At 38.0% G+C, this 19,670-nt stretch overlaps 1 protein-coding gene across 3 annotated transcripts in view; it reads right to left on the bottom strand.

The window, feature by feature from the left end:
• LOC130178966 (adhesion G protein-coupled receptor L2-like) overlaps positions 1-19,670 on the bottom strand; it is a 129,326-nt gene that overhangs the window by 84,255 nt on the left and 25,401 nt on the right. The window contains exon 4 of one of the 3 annotated variants that reach the window (XM_056391624.1): positions 8,755-8,862. The exons of the other annotated variants lie outside the window; for them this stretch is intronic. The gene's annotated coding sequence lies outside the window, so the exon portion shown is untranslated. The remainder of the gene's footprint in view (positions 1-8,754; positions 8,863-19,670) is intronic. 3 annotated transcript variants of the gene reach the window in all.

Here is a 19,670-nt window from a genome sequence, read left to right as displayed (position 1 = left end):
GTTTGTACCTGGTTTAATTATATAATAAAAATGAACAAACAGTAGACCTATAAAATAATGAGGCTGAAATGAGATTTCTTTTAATTGGGTGACTCCAAAGATATAATGAATAAAGTAGCAAATGCAAAAGGTATCATTATAATAAGAAATTCATCTTTTATCAGAAGGATTTGACCTTTTCTTTAATAAGAACTGTTGTGTATAACAGGGTCATATGATCGTATGAGAAAAAAATCTTGTCATGTAGCTATTCTGCAAGATTAGATTCAACTACCAATTTAGCATCTAATCAGACAATGTGCAGCAAAGTGCATAAATACCTATAAAGACAACTGCACGTACAGTAGAGATGAAACAATGAGTCTATTACTCATCTGCAACTATTTTATTATTATTATTATTTATTTATAACTGATTAATTGTTTAAGTTTTTCAAGCAAAGAGATGAAACTATTGTCCTGCTCCAGCTTCTCAGTTGTAAGGATTTGCTACTTTTCTTTGTCATATGTGTTAATAAATTTGGCTTTTGCAGGGTAGGGTTAGTAAGGTAGGGTTAGTAAGACCAAACAAGCACTCTGAAGATGTCACCTTTTGTTTTAGACATGTAGTTTCTAGTATTCTATAAAAAAAAAAAAATAAAAAAAAAAAATATATATATATATATATATATATATATATAGACTAATAAGTAGACAGATTAATAATGAAAATCAGGCTTAGTTGTAGCATTGATGTAAAGAATGAACAATAAACCAGTGGTGGGGTATAGTAAGAAGGAATGTAGCGGTGATGTATAGGCTAGAAAATGAACAGTAACCAATGTACAGTGAATGGATGCAGCTATTGTATGTCAGGAATGTAAGTGTGATATGTACAGCATGGAAAGAACCAATAGTGTGTGCAGTAGGATGAGTCTAGTTGGGTTGTAACCAGCGACGTAGTATGTAATATTTTCGGTGTGTATATATAGACCTATACATCCTTCCTGGGAAGGAAAACAGCAGGGCTTAACCCTCAACCTTAACCCTGCAAAATATAAATCCAGAAGTCCTATAATCACACACGTGCACCTAAACTACCTGTGTATAGTGATGTTCAGCCAGTTCCTCCGAGCAGATGCTGATACACGTTGGGTAAACATTCACTATCCATCCATATGTTCATGGCAAGAAATTACAATATTCAGCGCCTGCTTTTGAATCTTATTCTTGTCGACATGGAAAAGCATCTGAATCAGGATTTAAACCATGATACATTACAATGCTCCACTGAATCCCTGGATAATACAGTGGAACTGCTAATATTAACATCTTCGCTGATATAGTCAAATATGTTTAATTTAATTCAAAGTCACTCACAACAATGTCACTATGTAACATCCCCTCTTGTGAATTAAAAGCATGAGATTTGGGGATAAATGCAGATTTCTACATATTACCAATTAATTCCAAGAATGCCAGTAAGTTTGCATCATATTCAATGTGGATTTCTCACCTCATAAGCAACTTAATTTGTGGACCTTGTTTTCACACCCCCACCCTCATGATACTATACGTTTATGCACATATAAGACTATTTATTTCACAAGTGGAAAACTTAAAGAGCCATAAAAGAGTGTTTGCAAGTTTTATCTCAAATCGTTTCTATGTAAAATTAGTTTTTTCCGAAGCATGTTTGTATATTTCCTAATGTTCCAGACAGCCACTGGTTTCCATTCATCTCTGTACGGTATGAAAATCAGTAAACAAACTCTTTAGACTTCTTTGAGATTAATGTAGCATTTCTTCTTTTTCTTTTTTTTTTTTTGAAAACTGAATGCAGACTTGATTTTGACTGTGATGGGTTACACAACTAAAGGAAGCTTTGGGAGTTTGTTAACTGATTTTTATGCCATCTGGGAATGAATGGAAACCAATGGCTGGGATGGTTGAATGAATGCATTCAAATTTCTTAAACACAGCCGCATGGTTTGCAAATTGGTTAGCTTTTATGTTAAGTATACACCATTTGTAGCAAATGAGCTAAAACATGAAAAACCCCTGGTGCGATCCCTTAATTTCACATGGAAAAACACAACTTGCAGCATAGTTAATGTAATTTTCACCAGTGAAATGTGAAAATTTGACATGTCACCTTTGTGTCCAGTATATGATGGACAGTATTAAGTATAAAATTGTGTATATGTACTGAAACAACCTGCATCATATTCATCATTTTCATCATATTGGAGCTGGATGATGTTGAGAAGTTGATATTTGGTTTTAAAACAATGTCTAACATCAGCTTGTTGTATCAGGCATCAGACATAAACTGCAAAATGTCCTTTTGGAAAGTTGTAAGAATATTATTATTATTATATAACAGGAAATAAAAAGGCTAATATGTACTCACAGTGTTGACCTACAGGTGTACTACAAGTTCTCATATGAATATTTAGACAATATTATATGGATTTTTCAGACCACAGGTCAATATCTTTAGTCATTGTGTTTATCCTGAATAGGAGAATAGTGTTTTGCATGTATTAATGTGTAATGTATTGCCATAGTTTCCACAGACACCTGGCTTTAAGTGAGAAAAATTATCCATGATGCAAAAAGGAATTTTCTGTTGCACGTTACACTGGCTTCTTTTCTAAACCACACTATTCCTCCTCTCTTGGTCACAACGGAAAGGGGGCAAATTGAATCCTGATTTTATGGTCGTGAATGGAGAACAGAGCTGTAACTGACTTGGCACCCCAAAAAAGATGAAACTACAAATGAGAAGACTGGAAACGATTCTGCTTTTGTCAATAGAAATTACACTTCAAAGCTGAAAGCCCATTAGGATTTTACTGTAAGCTGCAAAACATTAGCATTAAATTGCCATTTGCGAACAAATATGATATAATCTTCATGACAAACTGGACAACAGTACGTTTGTGCAAGGCAGATCTCTAATTATTTAGTCATGATTTGTTGACTGGCTGTGGATATGCCAGCTGCAGGCTATGTATTTTTTCTGTCTCGCAAAAACAGGAACAAAAGAATGAAGAAATAAATATATTTCATAATGTTCTGATGTATTTGTCAACACACCAAAGCCATCATTACAAGCCATTACACCCGTGATACACCGAAGCAACACAGCACACTACCAATTCATAAGACGTGTAACCTGTGCTGTACTACCAGCTGTGTCCTCATTGTGAGCAGTGGTGTCTCTGCACAGCCACCTTTCTGCTAAGGCAAGATGCAATTTTTGATGTGCTGTCTGAGCCCTGTCATTCAACTCTAAATATCAGGTGAAGTTTTGTGTTGTCATTTCTTAACAATCAGTGTACTGGAAGGAAAATGATCTTCCCAGCTGGAAGCAGGTTTATGGTAACATTTTCCTCAGGTTTCTAGAGTTCAGCCCCATGCAGCTTCCTTTTGAACATGATACTATACTGTTAGTAGGAGCTTTCATTCTTCCCCAACACTATTCCTATTTTTAGATCCTTAATTTACAGCACTGTAATAAAAGAGCTACGTCAGTGGTGCAAATTCGAGCGAAAGAAATATTTGTCTGAGAAAAGTCGATCTAAGAACAAACACTTGATCGCCAACTATGGAACTATTAATGTCCTAAATATCACTTCTCTTCTCTTCCCTTCATGAGCCAAAGTACATAGCCAGGTCAGTGGTCTCTGTTACACGTGGCTTCAATAAAAAACAGTCCCCTGGCCGCACAGGGGAAATGTGAATTTGGGTCAGATTCACCAGGTGGAAAGAGAGAGGATTAGTGCAGAGCTCGCATGTTTTCCGAGGCGTAGTTTTACATAATAAAGAATAGCCAAGTAAAAGAAAACAGATGTAATGATGCTGATCCACTGGCACATATTCTTATTTAGAGAAACAATGTTTATGTATGGCCTACTACTGAAAGTGTAAACTCTCTATTTCATTTGAACTGACCCAGGAGAGCTTGGTTTGCTGGTGTTTTATTCATTGTGGTCAATGCAGTATATATGTAAATACACACAGCCAGCCCTTGTCTCTGTTTTTACTTCTTTCTTTTTTTTTGAGGACTGATGAAGTTGTCAGAAAACGCTTGGCTTTGCTTTTTCTCTGTAGCCTGTCATTCTTTCCAGCATTTGGTGTGCAATCAAAACTCCAAAGTCGTAGCACAAAAGGACGAAAAGTGAGACTGTTTTGTTGCTGACTCATCTAAAGAGTGCAAATAAATTTGATTTGTGAGAGATCAGACTTTATTGTAAGGACAGACTCCATGCTGTAAATTATAGGTCTTTATGAAACTACGCTTTAAGCCACGTTGAGTTTATAGCAGCGACGAAACAACACGCTTCCTTTTTCCTCTATAGCTCCCTCACATTTAGCCGTAGCTTAAAGTCCACATTTGACCCAAGCTTTTGCTTTCTCAATTTGTGTTAAATGGCACTGGGGAGAATAAATACCACCCATACATACACATTACATCACCTACGATTGCTCATGATTGCTAGTTACTGCTTCTCTCTGTAATATAGCTTAATGTACAACAGAAACAAACATCCCACCTTGTTCAGCAACACATCATTTGGTGGTTTGTTTTATGTTGCTTTGTGATGTGAATACACATTTGTATTAGTTTCATTAGTTATTTAGTTATTAATCTATGACAGTTTCTAATACTCTACAATGACACATCCATTGCTTTGGAATAATGCTCATGTTGCTGGTTCTTTTACTTGTAAATTAGCTTTAGAAACTCAAGACAACAACAGCCGACATGAATTAAGAGACAACATTAGTTCCACTTCTTGTGAATCGAAGCTTCAGATGTTACATTGGATTATAGGAGTGATAATTAAATTTCTTTGGTGGCAGAGTTTTTGTGGGTTTTACATCCGCAGGGACCCCACAGAGAGAGACACAGTCTCAGAATTCAAGTCCCTTCACCTTTACGTGTTTTCTTTGATTTTGTCCTCTCATGCATTGTGTGTGTTCCCCCACCAAATGTGCCGCTCAGATTATAGGCAAAAACCTCATGTAATAATGTGTGGTGTTTCGACAAACATGCATGCGGTAAATCAGAGGGTAGCCGGCATTTCTGTGGTAAATGCTGTATGTCTCGAGTCATTATTAGGTGGTTTTACTCATTAAGATCAAAAGCCGCAAATTCAAAGGCAATCTCAAACCTAAAAGGGTGGATGCCATGTATTGAAAAAAGAAAAATAAGAGGAGTTTTTGAAGATTTTCTATGGGATTTGACAAATGCTCTTGTTCCACGCAGGCAGAGACATTCTCTGTTCTTTCTGCATCAAGAGGAAGCAGATTTTTCTGCAGCATCAATTTCCTATGTAATTGTGTAGAGTAGTTTTCTATAGTTTTGTAATCATAGGGAAGCTTGAAAAAGGGGTGGGAAGTGTCATGATCTTGATAGTCATGTAATGATGGTTCCCATGAGGGACCAAGCTCAATTATAAGGCTCAGCCATGAGTGCACTCTACCACATTTATGACAAGACAATGACTTAATTCAATGAGGACCAGGAGGATTGGTTTGCTCCAGCTATTCATAAATCCATTACTGAGATTGTTTGTACAGTCTGTATATTTATTTATTCTTTTTTTATTTATTGTTTATACATGCATCGATGGAGAAATTATGTTTTTCTGTGTTACCATGCAGTGCAGAATGAGTGGAAAATATCCAATTAGCGTTATGCCCACCTAAGTGACATTCATTTTGCCCGGCACCTGTAGCATAACATTTCGTAACTAATTATTTTTAAGGCATATTGTTATTTTTGTGAAATGTAATTTAAAATCTCCCAATCAATACTGTTATTACTGTTACAACATATTAATCGAGTGTCAGGCCAGATGTGGTCATATATATATAAACAGGAATATTAACAGCTATTATTAAGTATATTAGCAGCTAACATTAAAACTAAACTAAAGGACCAGCTTGTTTGGTGCAATTCATTTTAAGTGATGCACAAAATTTCACTTCATAAACATTAGCTGTGACTTGTAAATCTCCACTTACATTACCTTGAATGCTTACATTATAACTGGGCTAACTCTGAACCTATGAAGAACTGGTGCAACTGGGTCCAGCATGGACACAATTCTGTTTGTTTTAGAGCCTATTAACTTGAAGACCTGCTCCATGCAAAATTCTTATTTCTTAATTACATGCCATGTGCATGGAAAAACAGATATATCACACCTCCAACTATTTTTCTTGCAAAATCGCTTGCAAGCTAAAAACCACTTTGGTAGCTATGCTGTCAGTCAGAGTATAAATAGTACTTAGTTATTAATTTAAGCCTTTAAAGTTGCTTTGGTGGATGCTTTGAGTTTCAGAACCATACAGTATATTCTTCCTTCTGGAAGTTATGTAGTCCTCCATTTTCCCCCCATGAGTATTGTGTCGACTGCAGACTTTGCTGACAGAAGTTAGATCAAGCATGGAAAGCAAATTCAACTCTGTACAATAGATAAAATCTGACAAGCAACATGGATCCAGACTTGTCTCCTCCCTGGATCTTTTGTGCTCACAGAACTTTGCCTTTGCTCTGTCCTTGGGACGTCTGTAAAAATGCTCTTATATGGGGAAAAGCACCGAACAAATAAATGTAATGTTCCAGAGCCACTGCTTTCCAACTGTGTGATTTGCTCCAAATATATCAGTGTGTCTCGGCCCAAAAAACAGCTTATCTGAAAAAGGCATCTCAATCTATACTTGAGCATTTTAAAACACTTGGTAAAGCATTTGGGAACATTTGCTTTAACTCAGTTTCCAATGGTGAATGTTTATCTTAGAGTGTAGTTTTAAGTGTTGTTGCTCAGTTGTTGTGCAGTGAGTCTACCCTCTTGCACATAGAGGCTGAAACACTGAAAAATGGAAACAGATGCTCATTGTTTCAGTGAGAAAAGGCAGTAAGGACGAGAAAAAAAAGAAGATACGCAGCATTTAATGATTCCATTCAAAGGTAGCTGATAGTTAAGTTTTCTTCACACTGTTTTGTTGTTCACTTGCCAAGCCAGACCTTTCTTTGAAAAAAAAAAAATACACATGGGGGAATAAAAATATATAGTACTAAAAACATCTTTTAAGTAACTGCCCTTTCAGAAAATACCTAAGATGAATAAAGCAGTATCTTTGTTGAAATAACTGCATACAGAAGGTGATTAACTTTTTAGGAAAAAAAAGGAAATGGGTCATCTTTGCGTGCCGGTAAAAGGAATCCTGTCAGTCAAGCACGAGTTCTGGGACATCCTCTATTTTTAGTACCTAGAGCTAAGATGCATACCATACAGTGTAACCCTGACTCAAACATAGATGCAGTAAATAATAAATCCACCAAACAGGAAGATATTATCCTCTCAAGGGTTGGTTGGAGGTCATTAATTTGTAAAGCAGCTCAAAGGGAAAATTGGGTGAAATAAACCCTTTCAGCAAAAACACACGGTGGAATAGATGCTAGATATACACTGAATCAAAGAGGGGCTTTGGAAACGTCCTCCCCCTCTCTAAGATAGCTTCTGTTTAGTTAGCCTTTGTACCATATCACATTTCTCATGAAGTATTTCTGTAATCTGTCTTTATGAAAAGCTAGAGCATGAAGCAAAGGGAGCTTCTCTCCATTTTTGGAGATAAATTATTATGTACTGCTCTTGATAGTAACGTTTGAACAGCTTGTCATTTATATCAATATAAAACAACAACGTATTAGGATTCAAGGGCCTGTACATCCTTGGTACACCAACACAGGTGTTTTCACTCATTATGCCTGATTAGACCCCTTGTCGGAACTGAGTGTGCACGCACAGACTCAGCTGACGGTTCTAAGGCTACATCCGAAACCATGCCCTCATTTACACTTTCTATACTCCCTGTGTAACAGACAGCGAGCAGTACATTGAGATTTTGGACAGTTATAAATCATCCTCATTTTGCATCATCGCTGACAGGTGTAGTGTCTGTGCACTACATTTGTGGAAATGTTCTGCCGGTGTCAGAATTTGGACATTTTGAATAAAATGTCAGAAAGTGAATAGAGTGTAGCTTATTATATACTCATATAGTTACATTAGTGACACCTGTGGTTTTCCAGCTATGACAAGTCAAAATGACAGTTGTGAAAATGGTATAGTTTCACTCAACTTCAACCAAAGTAGAAGTCTAATCAACTAGAATAAGAGTGGGTGGGCGCCCTTTAAATATAAGTCTCATGCTGCTTTTATGTCACATGGGAGTCACTGTATTCACCCTTTTCCTTATATACTGTTCGCATTAACATACAACTTGTAATTATCATTGGGAAACAAACAATATGTCCTACTACAAGTCAAGTACAAGAAACGTGGCAAAAAGAAGCACTGCCACCTACCTTTGTTAAAATGACTGGGTTTTCTGTGTTTTCATACATATTTAGTATATTTCACATATTTAGATCAGAATATGGACAGAAAATCAGAGCATCATGTTTTCGCTTTCCAAAAAGAATGAATGAGAGTCGTATTTACTAGAGAAATTTTTGGTTGGTTAGTTCTCCCAGTCATAAAGACACATGTCCAATATTTCCATCAAAAACAATGTCACACCACAGCAGAGATAACATCAATGGGAGAAAAAAAAAGCAAAAGCTTTTAGAGCATAGTCACAACTGTCACTTCAAACTGTATTAATCAATATATGAACCTAACTGTTTAACAGAGAAGAGCATGAAAAACATTACCGTCATCTATGACTTTCAGAGCCTTTGCGTAAAAATTACCTTCATGCATTCAGGTGAATGTGTTCCGCAGACATGACTCATTTCTTGACTGCCACTCAGTCGTTCAAAGCCATCATCTCTGCACAGCTCCTCTCTGCACAGCGTTGCCTAAAAATGAAAATCACAGCATTTCACAGCCACAGGTACGTCAGCATGGAGAGAGTGGCCCAAAAGGGACTGTTGTAGCACGGGTTTCAGGCAGTGTGTGCTCTAAGTGCAGGCTCTTGTTATCTGAAATACTACAAATTGATGGAAAATACAGGTACTTTGTGCTACCTGGTGGGAGCAGAGACAGAAGTGTAGTATGATATTGATTTGATAGCTCCATTATAAATGGCATATGTCTGCTGTAAAAACGCACTGAGAAGTGAACATGCTGTTGTTTGGCCTAGTGTAGTACATTTATGCATTTTTCTGTCAGTGCTGGTGTAAAACATACTATTTTTCTTGAAATTGGTGTCATTATAGCTGCAATAAAGGTCTTTCAAGGGTCTACAACAACAATAATAATGATAAACAAATGATAACAAATGCAGATCCATATATGCACAACGTCATTAGTCACACTGACGGTTGAGATTTGATAGATGTGGAGCAGGAAGCAGCATGAGAGGGAGTTATTCAGGCTATTTGCAAGATTAGAGTGGCAAAAGGGTTCTTTGTTTTTCTTTTTAAGGCATTCATGGCGACCACATCAATCTGGGCCCAATTCAAACATGTTTGACATGATTCAACAGTGCATTTCATGCAATGGCATTTGTCTTGCGACTAAATTGAGACTGAACAGCATGGCAGAATAAATATGCCAATCATGGCTACTGTCAAAATCTCATTGTTCTTGAATATTTTGTGATTTATGCTTTTCAAGTGGGATTGTGTCACATATCAGTTTTTCTACCTGTGCTTTCATGTGCATGCCATGTGTGGAGGTCTGTAGACGCACTACTGTGGTAGTAGTCAGGAACACGGCCTCACGACGGATACTTTACACATGCCAGACTGTTAGACGATGGAAGACTGTGAGACAACGATAAAATGTTCATATTAAAAGCATTTACCCCTCTCTAGGCGCCAGACTGTCTGACACTGGCTCAAATTGATTCTTAATTGGGTTTGTATGGACCTTGGACCTACTGTTGATGAGCGCAGTGAAAAGTGGACATCTACTGCTTGGACTCGCGCTCCGCAAGAAATGTGATAACACAACTGACCTGGCAGAGAGGAAAATTACTTCCTATAGTTCTCGGCCCTGTTCGGAAAAAAATAATAATAATTATAAAACAGATAATCTGCACATCTTGAAAACAGATTTAAAAGAATGATCCATCATCCAGACATGGCAGAACAAAGCCACTGACTCAAAGGGATGTCATTACTCATCACAAGTCACAACCAGTTGGCATTAACCAGCTGTGTAGCTATATGTCTTTTCGAGAGACTTGTTTTTTTTTTTTTTTTTTGGTAGTAATAAATCACTCACTTGCTGTGGAATGCAAGCCAGTCCTCTGGAACAGCTTGGTCTTGGTAGAGGTGATTTTCTGTTTCTAGGCTGACATTCCTCATTATCTATTTTGGCTTGCCTTACGTGGACACTGGGTCATGGAAAAGGCTGGTTAAAAACTGAGGAGTGAGGGGGAGAGGGGCTTGAATACTCCCCAGTGCCCCCCTACTGCCACCCTCTCCAGTGAAGCTCAGCATGCCTCTATTTAAAGAGGAAGGGAGGGAGGTTATCCCTACCTTTGCCTTGCTTATGAATTTTTTCTTCCCCGGTCACAGAAGAGGCTTGTTACCAGAGCAAGCAGACGTAGTGGAGAGCCACGCTGCAAAGCTTTATTCAAGCTGAGAGGAGAATCTGCTGTGGATTAAGCCCTGTCCACAGCCTGGTCTGGTCTTAATTTCACTCCTTTTGTGCAGTCAGACTGGAGGGGTGCTTCTGATTACTGTCTAGGCCTTTGAAGGCTCACTCCAATTTTATCAATTTCAGGAGTCAATAACAATAATAATAATGATAATGATAAAGCATCATTTTTGGATGACTTTATTCCCATGAAATCTCAATATGCATTATGATCTACACTTTATAAACTGTCTATGTCAATATAATGAGTTTATAATGAGTTAATCTCTGTGCAATACTCAGTATTTGGAGATTTCGATGGTGTTTCCAATGCATACAGGTGCTATGTTACAAATAATATAGGACTGAATGGGCCCCCATAGACTTTAATGCACCATAATGTTCATAATAACTAATAGACTGTATATGTCACCATAGTGATCTTATAAACACTTGATTACTGTGCATTGCTGAGCATTTTCCAAATTGAATAACATTAGTACTCATTACAGTGACACATAAATAGAGTCGTGGCCAACTAGGCTTTGTATGATGCATTGATGTAAGTCATAAACTATACTGAAATGATCTGATACTGAATATTTTGAAGTGAGAATTGAGTCTGTATTATAAACTGTTGCTGAGTTATTGATACAATGGGACTGGATGGACTGTCCATAGACTATATAACTCATAACCTGTACATGGCTTTATAATAAGCTTGTGTTCAATTGATCAGTGCGGAATAATAAGCACTCCTTAGTATTAGTGGAGTTCATACCATATACAATTGCTAAGATATAAATGCAACGTTTGACTATATAGGATTATCTTAAAATCTTAATAATAAAGAAAATGTGACAGTTATAAGGAAATGTGGAAAATGGAAACTGTGTTAAATGATGTACATATCGATATATGAACGCTATTTGTTGCATGGACAGTTTTCCAAAAAAATTAATTAATTAAAATAATCAATAATTATGCAAGACAATACGAGTGTGATTACTGCAACATTGCAACCACAGCAATAATGACAACAAAGAAAACTAATGTCGTAAAAAACAATCAAAAATAAAGTCCTGCATGAAAGCAGGAAACAGTGGAGTAGGCCACTGACTCAGCCACTTGCTTTCTAAAGTGTCTGCAGTGCAATCTCCCCCTGTAGGTGTCATAAACTGGCCGAGGCACCCTGGGCTGCTGGGGTGGTCCTGCACCAGCCCTATCCCAGGGTGGGCTAACGCCATCCTGCAGGCCTAGTGTGCTCGTCAATGTCGCTTTGCTGCTTCTATTCTGGTCACAGAGTGGAGAGGAGTAAGTGGGTGAGTGTTTGGGTGGGAGTCAAAAAAAAAAGAAGAACCTGTTGCGAGCGAAGGTATGTTCCAACACATGGTGGTCTCTTCATTTTCAAAGCACTAAAATGCATTTAAAGAAGGAGCAGAGGAATTTACAAGGTGACACTGCAAAGTGCTTCCGTTTGAGGGCTGGGATTCACAAACTGATATTGCACGAATGTCATGTGTGAGCTACAAAAAGCCTCAGTGAAGTGTTTGGTTATCTGGCAGGAGGAAGTGGCTACAAGAAAGTCAGACCTTCCAGCACAGATCTCCCTCCTAAATCAAGACTTACTAGTCATTAATCTTCAATACAGACATTTACAACTATGATTTTTGCCAATAAAGCGAGATTTGGGTGTTTTCCCAGCAATGGGATTTTTGTTATCTGCCCTGTATTTGAGCCGTTTTTCATTTGTACTAAGCAAAGAAGCAAAGTCATCCCAAGCCAAATGTCCAAATGTTTCTGTTTAAAGACTTTCATTATGATTCTCTCGGTTTTTAATGTAACATATTTTCAATAGGGAGGGTATTATGTTATAATTATACTCTATTAATTAATATGCAAATAACAAATGGTAAAACAGACAACATATTACCATTTCCGCAATCGCTTCCAAATTAGGATTAACAAGTTTTATGTTTTTTTTTCCCCTCTGCAGACAGAACATTCCTATGTTATGTGATAACCAAAACCCTTTTGCAGGATGTGGCCACCCCTTTCTTTATAACCCATAAATAAAAAAGATTGTGATCTATTTGTTCCTTTATATCCCTCATTTGGTTCTGAGACATCCTTAGATCCTTTGTGTAAAGTCAAATTTGGCTTTTTTATATATTTTATAGCATTCCTGCTCTAACCAAATTCCTCTTGTGCTTTAATGGGTAGATGCTCCTCTGTATTTTCACTCAGAAAAAGCTGCTGCTGCCAGATTTGTGGCCTGTTGTGGCCCAAAAGAACAGCACCATGGGGAACTTCACAAAAACTCACTCAAATTTCAGTTTTTGAAATACTGTTGTATTTCAAGGGGGTGAGAGCATCTCCCATCCCAATATTTCAAATCAGAGATCGAGCGGTACTCTGTTCTGAAAAGAAAGGCGAATGGCCTCCCACAGAATAAAGTACTAAATAACATGAAGCCCCATGTACGATAGGCTGGCTGCATGTTGCTGGGTGCACGTGGTTACCGGCTGACACTTAAGTAACCCCTTGACAGGTGCTAAAGTCTTATGTGTCTGAAGGGCAGCTTAAGAGTTTTCTCCCTTTTTACAAGCCCAGCATTGGTTTGTTCACCCCACACATGGCAGTGTTTTACAGTGCTCAGGCAAATGGTATGACAAGACTACACTCCATAATGCTACAGTGTCCACAGAGTGAATGGAGCCATTGTGGATTTCTGGAAATACATAACCACTTCACAGCATCTATATACAGTACACTACAGTACCATATTGTATGATAATATATTCTTTTAGGTCTTTGAAGTTCCATGTTAAGGCAGGTTGTGTGTGTATGTGTGTGTGTGTGTGTGTGTGTGTGTGTATGTATGTTGTGAAAAACTAGAAAAAGAGCCTAAAGAAAACTGTAAACAGAACTCAATAATGGCACATAAAATGTCTTGTTAAGACAAGCTTAAGTTAGCATAAAGACTGGACACAGGGGGAAACAGCTAGTCTGGCTATGCCTGAAGGCAACAAAAACCACCTACCAGCACCAGCAACCTCTAATGCTCACTAACCTAACACATTTGATCACATGTTCCATCTGTGCAAAAATAAAAGTATAAAACTGACAATTTGTGGCTTTATCAGGACACAACCAAGCTAGCTGTTTCCCTGTGTCTTTGTTTTAAGCTAAGCTAACCGTCTCCTAGCTGTAGCTTCATATTTAATGAACAGCTATGAGTGATGTCAATCTAACTCTCTGCGAGAAAGCCAATACATGCATTGCCATAAATGTTGAACTATTGCTGTAAAAATCCAATCCATGTAAAAGCTGAGCTCTGTTTACAGTTTCTTTTAGACTCTATTCAGGTTTTTTTTTATCTTTGTGTTTTCACCTCATACACAGACCTATATGTTTTTACACAATTAAATTGCACAATAGCTGTTGCAAAGCAAAGGCTCTATTCATTCCTCACAAAATATCAAACGATTTAAACACATTTTGTCTTTTATGGTACACTTAATGCCAACAGGTGAAACAGAATATAAAGATAAAAAACTATGCTTTTGTTGACTCCAGACGAGTATTAAAGACTGTGGATCATAATAGTTAAATGTAAGCAACATTGCCTTAACTCGCTGGAACCCAAAGCCTATGTGAAACAGGATAAAGTCATACTCTATAGTATAGTCAGTATATAGTAAAAAGCTTGCAGTATCATGTATACACAGCATACATTGATTTGTTCCTGCGTGGGATACACCCCCTACTCCCCCATCTCTGCTTCTAATGTTGCTCATTGGAAATATGCTAATGAGACCCGTCACGATCGCTGATTCCCTTTGAACTTTTTATTTCGTCACGGGCTGACTGAAATCACAGAGGTAGAGCGCAGGAGGTTTTCTGCCGCAAGCCCACTGCCCCTCTTCCACCATCTGCCGGACCTCATTTCATTTGAATAATAAATGATAGACTTTCTTTTTTCTCTCTCTCTCTGCTACACAGAGGCGTTTCGGCTCCTTGCATGTTTTTTGCAGTTCAAGGAAAAAAATGGCCACCAGCCATGACGGAGGATTGTTGTCTCTCACTGTAAAGTTTGGCCCGGGGTTTGCAGGCCACACCAGCCCGCAGCCTACCATGAATCCTGCAGCAGCAACCAGAATTTACACTGTGGTTCCATGAAGAAATGTATTCATCAAAGCCTCACAGTGAAAAGGACTGGACTCTTCCTTTATTTTGAGAAACTGCACATGAATTGAAAAGCTTGGGCATCCTGTTTTTCTTTAAGAACAAAAAGATATTGAAAAGTGTTTTCATTCTGGCTTGATTCCCTCAAATGAAAAAACTTCAGTCCTTAAAAACAAGACTAGAAATAGATTTTATCAGCAGGATATGCTCTTATGGTTACATTCTTGTTGTTGATGGCCACCAGATAAGAAAAGGAGCCTTTTCAGTCATTGGTACATGACAATTTATGGACTAGTCACCCGGTGTAGAGGATATAAAAGGCTAGTACCTGCGGCTGTAGCGGATGGTAGAGGCTTTAACTTTTCTTGCACAGATAAGGTTCCTTACTGTCAATTTACAGAGTTCCCAGCTGGAGATGTGCTGAAGCAAATCTAATTCAAACTTTTCAAACCTCAGAGACACACAGCAGTGCCCCAAATAGCAATAAAGCCACTGGCTTCTGCCCTCTGGTGTACTTCCCGTCGCCACACTTTATAACCCCAGCTCTGTGTTGAGATTGGAACATGTGCTCACCAATGGATTCAAATAGAGTCAATAGGAGCCTCTTTCCCCTTCAGCAGTCAGCATGTGGATCTCAAATAGCAAAGCGGTGTTATTAGCATGCACATACTTGGTAAGAATTCAATCCATTGTAATTTCCACTTCATATGAAATAGAGTCAGGATATAAATGTTAACAGGATGCTAATCCCCCTTTTGTCGAAAACAAAACAAATGATTCCTCAAGCTTGCACTGTACATTTTCTTTGAAGGGAATATTTTACAGGACTGTAAAAGCGGTGGTATTTATTAAGAACAAACGTGCTGTTCGTTCTGTCAAAGTGAATACGGGGAGAGTACGTAAATCTGGTCCCCTGCTGTGTGTCTCCACCAGCTTTTAGAATGATTGACCTCTGCAGGTTTCCAGAAGCATGGAAACAGGGAATGCCCTTGACACACTAGGTACGAGAGAAAAAATAAAAAACTATCTGAAACCCGAGGGATCAGCGGGGGCAGTGAAGCAGGCTGTTCCATTTCCCCTTTGTTTAAAAACTACTGCCAAGCTCTGCGTAAGCTTGGACCCATGTGCCTGGCCATGAACAATGAGAGGCAGCTAGAATTGATGAAACAATTATCAGCAAACCTTGCAATTAACCAGCTCTCCAAATTCTACCCTGCATGAGTTGCTGCAAGAATATCAGTTTGGGTAAAATATACATAGGTGCCATAATAGAACAACAGAGACCCTAATAGCCTCAGAGGGTCCCGGGGACTCCTGGGATAGAGATGGGCCTCCCTTTCCTTTTCCTGTTTCCCGTTCCGATCAAAACTATTAGAAGTGATAATAACTAAGCATGCATCCCAGCTGCTGCTTTGCTCCAGCGTTTCAATTAGCTGGGTGTTTTAAATCTTTCATTATCATAGCTAAAGTGTGATCACTGGCCCATACCAGTCCACACCCCTGATGATAACGTGGTGCTAATAACTGGGAGAGGCACAAGTACTACTGTGAAAACATTCTGCATTTTCACCTTTGATCAGGGCCAGATGCATGAGAGGTAATGCTACTAAAATGAAACAGCATGGGGTTACAGCAGGTTGGAGCATTTGTTAGTATTTTGAATAGTTCCTGATCCTGAAATGGGTTTTCGATGTAATGTGACATTGTGGTGCTGCACCTTTGGGTACCTATTAAGTATAATTTCATGGTGAGTGTGGCTTCTTAGTTATACTGGTAAATTTGCCAACTGAGCTACCATGCTGGAAATGTCTTCTGCCCTACAAAGGCAAAAAAAGTATTAAGAGATGAATCTGACATTATTGACATCCGTTTTGCAATATTAAAAAAAATATATATATTATACAGTAAAAAAAATTGGTAACTCCTATGGACATTTGCAATCTCTTCAAAACAGAAATAAAGACTGATGCAGAATCAAGCAGGAGCAATATATTAAATGAAAGCTGAGGTAGCCATAGCCTTAACTAAAGCTAAAGCTCAGTTTTCTCATTGATTATCTGTTATTTAAAAGTATTCACTTTTGTGAATGGGCATGCTGGTTACCGAGTTAGTTATTCAACATGACTAAAAGAGGCAGTAGCTAAATCCAGTCAGTATGGAGACAAAAAAAAAAATCCGGCTAAACTCTTGCTAAAGCTAACTAGAGTAGGAGTGACTGTCATCACTCTGCTGAACTCAATGTGGTGTGGTTACCCTACCATTAAATCATATACTTGAATGTTAAATTAATGTATTATATCTAATTAATAATAAACATTAGTAGCAGCTGGACAAACTTTAACCTAACAGAACTTGAATTTTCTTAACGAATAAATCTTTTGTTTGTTTGTTTGTGTTTTCCTCCTGCACTCTGTGAAGATTATCAGCCTCGGCAAACATAAAATGATGGTATTACAACATTTCTAAATGTTACGCCGTTTGCCAGGCAGCCTAAACCCTTTTTTCTCAGCTTCTTTGCTCTTGCAGGTACTGCTCTCTGCATTCATAGGGAAGCATTGGCTGTGACTGCTGTTTTATTTTGCTCTTATTGACATAAAATGCTTGGTGTTTCACTTCTGAGAAATTAAGTTGAAAGTCTTAAAGGAAAATTTATGCCTTCAACAATATATTAACCTATGGATTTTCACATATTTTACAAAACAAAAAAAACAAAAAAAATTCATGCAACTTGCAAATAAGCAAATGTAAGTGGTAAGTGTATGTCTGAGGAAAACCAATGCACATAAAATGTTTTATTCATAACTGGTACTCTATCCTCTGGACAAAGCAGCTGCAGCGGTGGATACATTCACCAATAAACAAACATAAGGACATTATGTTTCATGCCGAGCAGTCAAACAACTGTTCAGGTGATTTAGTTTTAACTATGCTCTTGAGGCAAACCTTTAGTTTTGCTTTTCATCTTACTTTACTATTTTCAACGAATTTGAATTTGTCTGTTGCACTGCCAGTTTCATGGTCTTTGTGTACAAATACAAATGGAATAGAGAGACTTGTGGTGCATTGGCGCACATTTGTCTGACAGTCTAGAATTATAGTAGGCAGACTGGATCCGGGCCGTGAGCGGGAGGAGAGAGAGGGAGAGCGAGAGGGCCCCCGGCAAGCTGCCCTGGCTTTGTTTACAACAAAAAGCCATTGTTTGATGTGGTTGCGCAGCCGGCTCCAAAGCTCCCGCTCCCACAGGATGTGCTCTGGGTAAAATGCCAGACGGAGGCCACTGCTGGATGACTTCGACCTCGCCATGCTGGGACTCTGAGCAAAGTCCTCCTGAAGCCTCTAGAGACTTAGAGAAATGTATAAAACAACAACGGTTTGATGCATTTTTATGATGTATCTGTCTTTTTATCAACAGAGTTCAGGTGTATTTGATTCAACAGAGAAAAGTCAAAGTAACAATTTCCGTTGTCAGTGGTGGAAGAGGTAATCACATCTTCTATTTAAAAAAAAGTGAAATACCACAATTTAAAAATACTTTGTTACAAGTAAAAGCCGCTCCCTGGATTCAAAAATATTACTGAAGTTAAAGTATGTAAGTATTAGCAGCAAAATGCACTCGAAATGGGCTCTGTCATTGTTACATTTTTATCTTATAAAACTTTTATGTTATAATATTGTATTATTATAATGCTGCATTAACATAGAAGTACCATTTTAATATTATAGGCGACTGCAGTATAGCTAATTTTACTCATTTTATATACTTTCAGGTGGCTTAATCTACTGTATAACAATGCATTGAGCTTCATAGGCTCAATATAGGCTTTTAAAATCTCCATCTGAAAAGTGACTAGTAGCTATCAGATGTCAGATAAATGCAGTGGAGTGAAAATATTCTGTGAAGTAAAATTAAGTAAAACTGTACTTGAGTAAATGTACTTGATTACATCCCACCACTGCCAATTTTATAGGGGATTAATTTGTGGAACAACTAATTTACTGTTAAAATATTTCAAAGAGTTTTATATTGTGGTTACATTTTATGCCATAAGTTATAAAATAAAGTTATTATCCATACCAAATATTTTCTATTCACAGTTCACTCTCCCGAAACACAATTTCTTTTTATTTTCCACTCACTGGAAGATTTCTCTTTCAGTCACGCTCTGCCTGATGCTTCTTTTCTCTGCCAAATCATCAGCACAACCAGGCTACACGCTACCAGTTTACAGACTACTGCGAACCCAGAGAGCCCTCATTGTGTTTATGATACAGCTATTCAATCGAGACAAATGTAGGCCATGTAAAGGATATGCCGTCAAAGGAAACTGCAAGCATACCCAAAGCTTTATTAATCTTTTATCACACACAGTGTCCTTGAAGGAGTGTCCGGCTGAATGCTAGGCTGGAAATCACCTAATAAACTGATAAACTGTGAGAAAATGGCTCCCAAAAGGCCAAAGTTATGAATTATATTTCAATGTTATTTTTGTTTCTTATTGCTGAAGCAGCAGACAAATAAGAGGTAAAGGTAGGGCTAAACAAGCAGTCTACACAGATGAAGCATTTCAAGCTAGAGCTCTTTAAATGGCTTCTAGCTCTGCTTTGTTGATGTATATTTTGGCTGGAAATCCTTTAAGAAGCTTGTTAAATGTCTTGATGTTTGGGTATATTTTTTATCAGTGAAGTGAAGACAGGGCTTTGGTTGCATACATAAGGAAGGAACAGTAGGAGAGGAGAGTCTCCTGACATGTCAGTCAGGATCTGATGTGGCAAATAAGCCACAAAGGTAGACTGTAACAGTAGCCGGTATATGGTGATAATCTCTGCCTAAAGCAAGACTGGGCAAGCAAAGAAACATGTGTTGGTGAGCCAAGCTCAAATCCCCTCTGAC

This window comes from Seriola aureovittata, chromosome 12, assembly GCF_021018895.1.
Source record: "Seriola aureovittata isolate HTS-2021-v1 ecotype China chromosome 12, ASM2101889v1, whole genome shotgun sequence".
Lineage (NCBI taxonomy): Eukaryota > Metazoa > Chordata > Actinopteri > Carangiformes > Carangidae > Seriola > Seriola aureovittata.
This window is presented reverse-complemented; position numbering and strand designations above follow the sequence as displayed.